Source organism: Cibotium barometz, chromosome 2 (genome assembly GCF_041138505.1).
Source record: "Cibotium barometz isolate CiBa-2024 chromosome 2, ASM4113850v1, whole genome shotgun sequence".
Lineage (NCBI taxonomy): Eukaryota > Viridiplantae > Streptophyta > Polypodiopsida > Cyatheales > Cibotiaceae > Cibotium > Cibotium barometz.
In genome coordinates this window covers 30,973,152-30,981,057 of record NC_141047.1, presented here as the reverse complement: position 1 = coordinate 30,981,057, position 7,906 = coordinate 30,973,152, and positions in this window count along the sequence as shown.

The window sequence follows — 7,906 nt, the reverse complement described above, 5'->3', positions numbered from 1 at the left end:
CATGCTTAATCCCTAGTCATCATCACATATACATGATTAGTGAGTAATTACCCATTTTTTCTTTTTCCACCATTTTTCCTCTTCCATGCAAAATTCTAGCTTTACCCCCTCTCAAAAAATCATGTCATTCTCCTTCTCCATTGAATATCCTTATAAAACCTCTTAGGAGCATCAACCTAACTCTATTGCTACACTACAGCTCAAGGGATTCATAAAAAAATGTCTCAAATTGCCAGGCAGCATCGACGCTTATTTTTGAAGGTTTTTCATGAATTCGTATTTTTTGCTTCAAACTAGCCCAATTCCTCTTAGTTGTAGCTACTATATGGTATAAGAAACAAGCTCACAAATATTGGGCTCTTTTGGTTCACAAGAGAATCCGAGAGAAGCGTATCACAAAACGCCCAACATATAGCTTTTAACAAAAATCAGCACCTACAATTTATTTTGTTCTAATTGCTCTTGGGGATCATTATTGAGTCAACCAGCTACGCACAACCCAAATCTTGAAGCAAAATGATCTAAGAAGTAGGAGATTCAAATCAAATCATCATTTTAGCTCTCTATCATTAAGTAGAAAATTAGTGCTAATTACATTCATTAATTGGTGTCACCAAGGGTTGAATCATACCATTGGGGTCTTGCTCTATTGCTTTCCAAAGCTTCATATTGAGAAAGCCCCTTGATTTTTCCCTCCGACGATGCTATCCAAATCAGGGTATTTTTTGCTCAAATACAAAAAATTGATTTCACTAAGATCTTGATTAGTGCTAATCATCTGAGATTTTATAGGGCCATTAATGGTTCATATCTCACATTCAAGTGTTGCTAAAACTCTGTAAAGCATCAAATCACATTTTTCCCTTGATTTGAGTGGTCAATTTGTTAATCCAAAATTGGGTTTAAATTTATATTAGCATTGGTTTGGGAACAGTGGGATTTCTGAGCTTATATGCCTCATGTATCCCACATATCATGCTCATAAATCAGTTATACAAGGAAAAGACATTGGTGTCCCTGTCGTGATAAGGAGCACGAGAGCTCTCAGATGGCCTTGTATGAGGATGGATGGGGAGAACTGTAAGGATATGCCATGTTCAAGGATTGCTTTAACAGAAACAAGAACAAGCATCTGGTCGTATCTGTACCACAATTGACAAAGGGTATCAAAATCCCTCGGCATTATTGTCAGCATGTGGGCATTATTGTCAGCCTATGGGCATGAGCGGCAAGAAAGTAAGCATCTTCAAAAAACTCAATGATCTAGTCCTCAATGATTTCTTGAAGAACAATAATGCGGATGATTGCCACCGCATGCCAATACTCCATTGCTCACAAATTTCCCTCACAATCCTCTAGAAAGGGAGCCTAGATATCGCAGGCTGCATGTGTCGCTCAATGCGACGAAGCTCCTGCTGTCTGTAAAACTACCCTATGAGCTTGATACCTTCTTGTTCTGCCTTGCGCCTCTGCAGTGACTCGGTAGGTCTTTCAAGCCTCCGAGCAGTTGTCTTGGTACGAGCCATCTAAACAAATAAACAAAGCGTTATGAGAAATGCATTTAAAAAAGTCAATACCAAGCGATATAACAGAAATAGGATTCTAGAGTACATTGTATCACTTGGTACTGACTCCATGACCCCATGACTCACAGTGCGGTCGGTATGAAGCGATATAAAGCAGATAGGATCCCCGAGTCCTTTGTTTCGCTTGGTACTAACCTCGTGACTCACAGTGCGTTTGGTACCAAGCGATATAAAGGAGACAGGATCTCAGAGTCCTTTGTTTCACTTGGTACTGACCTCGTGACTCACAGTGTCGGTACCAAGCGATATAACAGACAGGATCCCGGAGTCCTTTGTTTCGCTTGGTACTGACCCCGTGACTCTCAGTGGGGTCGGTACCAAGAGATATAAAGGAGACAGGATCCCAGAGGCCTTTGTTTCGCTTGGTACTGACCGCATGACTCACAGTGGGGTTAGTACCAAGTGATATAAAGGAGACAAGATCCCAGAGTTCTTTGTTTCACTTGGTACTAGCCCTGTGACTCACAGTGGGGTCCATACCAAGCGATATAAAGGAGACAGGATCCCGAAGTCCTTTGTTTCGCTTGGTACTGACCCGATGACTCACAATGGGGTCGGCACCAAGTGATATAAAGGAGACAGGATCCCGAAGGCCTTTGTTTCGCTTGGTACTGACCCCATGACTCACAGTGGGGTCGGTACCAAGCGATATAAAGGAGACATGATCCTCTCGGAGTCCTTTGTTTTGCTTGGTACTGACCTCGTGACTCACAATGGGGTCGGTACCAAGAGATATAAAGGAGATAGGATCCGGGAGGCCTTTGTTTCGCTTGGTATTGACCCCATGACTCACAGTGGGGTCGGCACCAAGCGATATAAAGGAGACAGGATCTCGGAGGCCTTTGTTTCGCTTGTTACTGACCCCATGACTCACAGTGGGGTAGGAGACAGGATCTCAAAAGTCCTTTGTTTTTCTTAGTACTGATCCCATGACTCACAGTGGGGTCGGCACCAAGTGATATAAAGGAGACAGGATCTCGGAGGGATTTGTTTTGCTTGGTGTACTGACCCCATAACTCACAGTGGGCTCGGGACCAAGCGATATGAAACGAAAAGGAGTGCAAGAGTCCAGAGGTACCAATATCGCTTGGTACTAGACCTACGGGAAACGTGAGCCAAGGGGGTCAGTATTTAAGCGATATGGGACCAAAAGGACATCGATGAAACCTTGAGCGCTTTGTACAGACACTTTTATCAACATTCACAAAAGAGACAGTAAAACATTAATAGAGGGTCTGAAAGAACTTTGAAATACCTGTAATGAATATAGAGGCTGATGGCATTTGGCTCAGTTTGGGGGGCGTTGAGGAGGCTGATGCAGTTGGAGACTCAGAGGATGATGGATGTAGCAGCGATGGTGTTTGGCTCTTGCTATTTTGTTGGAGACTCCTCAGGCGAAAAAAATGAACACATGCAAGAAAGTCGATGAGTGAGCTTATAGTACATACCATATTCACGCGTCGATAATGCGGCCGGCCTTTTAAATGTCCGCACAAGTGGTATGAGTCGATAACGTCCAAAAACTCCTCGTGTGGTACTAGAAGGAGTTCTCAAAAGACAATGCAAAATTCTCTTTATTCGCATTCAAAGTACTATCCAGGTTTTGTGGTGGACACGAAGTGCCTTTAAATGCTGAGAAGGTGGTGCTTATCGAGAAACAGTTTACACTGCCAGGCAGGGGTATGGTTGCCAAGCACTAAGATGCCCCTACTACCTGTCAGGCAGGGGTATGGTTGCCAAGCACTAAGATGCCCCTACTACCTGTCATATACAACGCATGCTATTGTAGCGGGAATTACAGACCCAGACACATTGCATCCATAGATATGTATATATATATATATATATATATATATATATATATATATATATCATGTTTTTAGTAATAATACCTTGTACTCAGTCAACTCTTCATCTTATGTGAGCATTTACTCATTTTTGGGTATTTTCTTTTATTCTTTGGATTTATCTCATCCCCACACTTGGATTAATCCTATTGGTCCATAGGAATCTTAATTGGACCATAATCTAATTTTTTTTAAAAATCTTGATCCTTAGGCTAAGGTCCTTTATACACATTTTTAATTAATTCCAAATGCACATTGGAAAGTTCTTTTTGAATTTCTGTTTCAAGAAAAACCATTTTAGACAGTAGGAGGATTTTTATATAAAAAAATATCTCAATTTTGGATTATCTCTCTCTAGATATTTTCTCTCTCCATGCCAAAACAGGGTAAAATAGGATCTTTCTTCTATTTCAGAGAGAGGGGAATAATTATAGGAACATAAGGGGAGGTTCTTACACCTTTACACCTCAAAAGCTAGAGGGAGAAATCTTACAGACAGACATGTACCTTGATGGCTGAAAAGAATATGCCACATTATTTTTGGGCAGAAGTAGTAGCAACTACTGTGTACATTATGAACATGACACCCTTTGGAGTTACTCATGGTATGACACTTAAATAGAAGTTTAGAGGCATAAGACCAAATGTGTCTCACTTGAAAGTGTTTGGCTGTATTGCATAAGACCAAATGTGTCTCACTTGAAAGTGTTTGGGTGTATTGCATATGTGAGAACAAAGTGTTTGGGTGTATTGCATATGTGAGAACAACGTTGGATCCAAAGGCATAGAAATGCATCTTTATTGGTTATACTATGCAGCAAAAAAGTTATAGATGTTACAACCCTACCACTCATTGCTCGTGAGATGCGAGTAAGCAGAGATATTGTCTTTGACAAGATGAGTAGCTGGTATGCACTAGCAGTGAAGGCAACATAAGATGCATATGTAAGAAATGCTCATGTTGCACCCATGTAGAGTAGCAACCATAGGTGCCTTCGAGGAATGTAGGATCGGGAAGATGCTTCAAGGTAGTCATAAGGTTATCACTCACAGGATTCTGGCATGCTCTTCAAGAGCACCACAATAGCATCCTCATGTTCTACCTTTGCCTAAATGGATACAAGATGAGTTATGATCCCTTTCATCTTTTGGTCTAGCCAATGCTCTTGCTACTTCTATATTTAGAAAAATTTGTGGTGGTTTGTATATTGATGATATATTATTCTTTAGTTAAAATGAACAAGAACATATTGAGCACCTTAAAAAAGTATTTCAATAATAGAGGAAAAAAATTATTTATTAAAAAATCTAAATTATTTGAAAGTAAAAGTTGAAAAAAGCTCAAAGTAATTTTTCAACTTATGAAAAAGAACTATTTGCAATTGTGCATGCTTTTTTAAAGTAGCATCATTATTTGTATAGTACCAATTTTGGAAGTATTGTCTACTAACTATGAAAGTCTTAAATAGTTAAGTACTCAAAAGGAGTTAAAAGGTAGGAAGACTAAATGGGCTGAAATCCTACAAGAGTTTGATTTTCAAATCAGATATAGAAAAAGAAAATTTAAGGTTGTGGGGAAATAACTCTAAGTTGAGCACCCATTTTACTTAACTAGAAAGTGAGTTGCTTGCTCACTGAAAAAAATGTGCTAATGATCCTAGCTAGCAAGGAGTTTGGCACCCATTTTACTTAACTAGAAAGTAAGTTGCTTGCTCACTGAAAAAAAATGTGCTAATGACCCTAGCTAGCAAGTAGTTTGGAATTACTTGAATAAAAGAGATAACTCATGTAGCTGCTAGTGATAAAAGGGTATCACTTAAAAAAGTGGTTCAAAGGAATCACTTAAAGAAAGGTCAAAAGTGGAAAAGATTGTTAATGCTTGGTAAAGATAGTTAATGTCTGGTAAAAGCGTCATGTCTATCTATAAATAAGAGTCTAAATCCTTTGAAAAGAGGTCTCATGGTGGTGATATAATAAAGTGATGTTTGCTTTGGCCACATCGTAAAGGTATGAGTATGTGATTGTAAAAGAAAGTAATGACATGTACTCATTTGTGAAAAGAAAAGTTGACATAGTACAAGGAACCATATTAGAAAGAGGCATTATTATGAGTGGTTATGGATTCCATAATGGTAGACATAGTACAAGGAACCTTATAATTGTTTCATCTTAAAAGAAAAGAAAAAACACAAGATAAAAGTAAAAGAGAGATATCTTACCTTAATGGGCTTGTAAGCCTTCACTTAAAGATGTAGAAGGAGACCCTACAAAATCAAACCAAGATGAAAAAAAATGGCTATATAACTTTAAATTAGTAGTAAACAACATTTTATTACATGATAAATGGCTCGGGGGGATGTACTACTAAGAAACCCTATGTATTATGTGTGTTCAAGGGGTATTTAAAAAACCCCTTACCTATGACTTTTTCATGCATAAGATGACCCATTTTTCTTTATGGGTTTATGGATTTTTTTTTTCAAAATCGATTAAAAAAACCCCTTCTCTAAATGTTATTTTGTAAATTTACCTTAAAATTTCAAATTAAAAAAACCCTTCATTTGAACTCACGTGCTATACTTACATATAACTTTTTGATGAACTCCTCGAGATAAATGGAAGACAAGAAGAGTAAGAGGAGAAGAGAATAAGTCTTTCTAGCCCTAACCCTAATAGAAAACTTATGGCTTATGTAAAACCCTAACCTTAGCTTCTAAATAGAAACCTTAATAGAGAGCTTTCATGGAGAGCTTTTCATCAAAGCTCTCTGTTAGTGTTTTTATGTAGGAGCTAGGGTTAGGGATAAGCTTCAAGAGAGAGGGGAATATCTTACAAGAGAGGGGAAAGAGAAGATTTCATGGAAAGCTAGTTTGCATAGGAGAGGAAGATGGAGATGGAGATGAAGCTTTCATGTTAAGCTTGTATGCATATAGGAGAGGAAGATGAAGAGCACATACCTTGCTTGAGTATAGTATGGGAGAGGTGAAAGAGAGGATGACATAGATGATGAGGAGGAATGGTATAAGATTTCCCAGAAAGCCAGCAAGAAGAGGAAGCACAGAATAGATGAAGAGATGATGCCTGACCCCCCAGAAGAGGTCAAGAAATAGAAGGCAGAAGAAGAAAGAAAAATGGAGCTGGAGGAGAGACAGAAGTAGGAAGCCACTAGCGAAAGCTGAAAGAAGAAGAATCTTGAAGAAGAGGAAAAGAAAGAGGAGGAAGAAGAATCTTGAAGAAGAGGAAAAGAAAGAGGAGGAAGAAGAAAAGAGAAGGAAGGAGAAAGAAGAGAAGAAGAGGAAAGAAAGAGAACAATAGAAAAAGAGAGAAGAAGCTCAAAAGAGGAAGCTGCCCACAAGAACAGAAGTGGTAGCCTTATCTAACAGAATTGATCTGACCAAACCCGTAAGTCCCATAATCAGATCAGGAAAAAGATTACACTTGGATCATAGAGACCAATGCTTTTTTCCTCATTGAGAGGCACAACCGTTGGTTCTTTTCCATAGAACAATTTTTGTCCGAGATCTACTTCATCTATCGTACCATAACAGAATTGAGTCTCAATTTAGGGATCCATCAGTCATCCAGCCTAACCCCATCCAGTCCCATGAATAGCGCCCAACCACTGTAGTGATGGGATACAATTAAGAATTTGGTTAGGTTTTGTCCTGGGTACCATGGAAAAGAGTTCCTAGGCCCCCTAGCTAGATATTCATGCAAACTTAAAACTAGTCACACCACTTACACACCCAATATGAAATTGCCTTTTTCTTAGCATCATCTATCTTTAAAAACAATCATTTAATGAAACCATTGTCTCACTGATCATAATCCTCAAAATCTCTAGTTGAATCCTTATTTCCAATCATTCCTTCATCAGTGTATCTATGGCATCATTGGAAACCAGAACGCTCACCACACGTGACCACTTAGGGGCCTTTTCGATAGTTCCTAGCTCATAGTAACCGGCAATATATTCATATATTAAAATGGAAACTCCGTTGAGAATCAGCAAGATCAACCAACGGATCCATATAAAATCGCCATGGACTCATCCATTGAGGACCAGCAAGGTCAATCAACCAGATCCATGCCCGAATTCAGAAAACAACTCTTACTCCTTGTTCCAATATCTTCCATGATGCACGTGTGGGTATCGTCGGTGACCCAAAGCCCGTCGAGCACCGTATGGTCAGCACCCTCTAGGATCCTTCGCAGGTAACCTAGCACTTCACTCATAGGCCGCTTCCTTGGTCCCTCATCCACCGTACTGGAAGCTCACCATTTTAATCAAACCGAGGCTAGTTAAGACCTCGGCTGACCTTGCTACGCAAGACGTTCTCCGTTGACTCTCCGTGCAGTTGCAACTTTATCAGCTAGGTCTCCACGACCTTAATCACAAGACAGTCAAAACGCTTTCCCAACATTCTTGACAAAAAACAGTCATTTAAAAACAGGCCATAAATACAGTTTCTA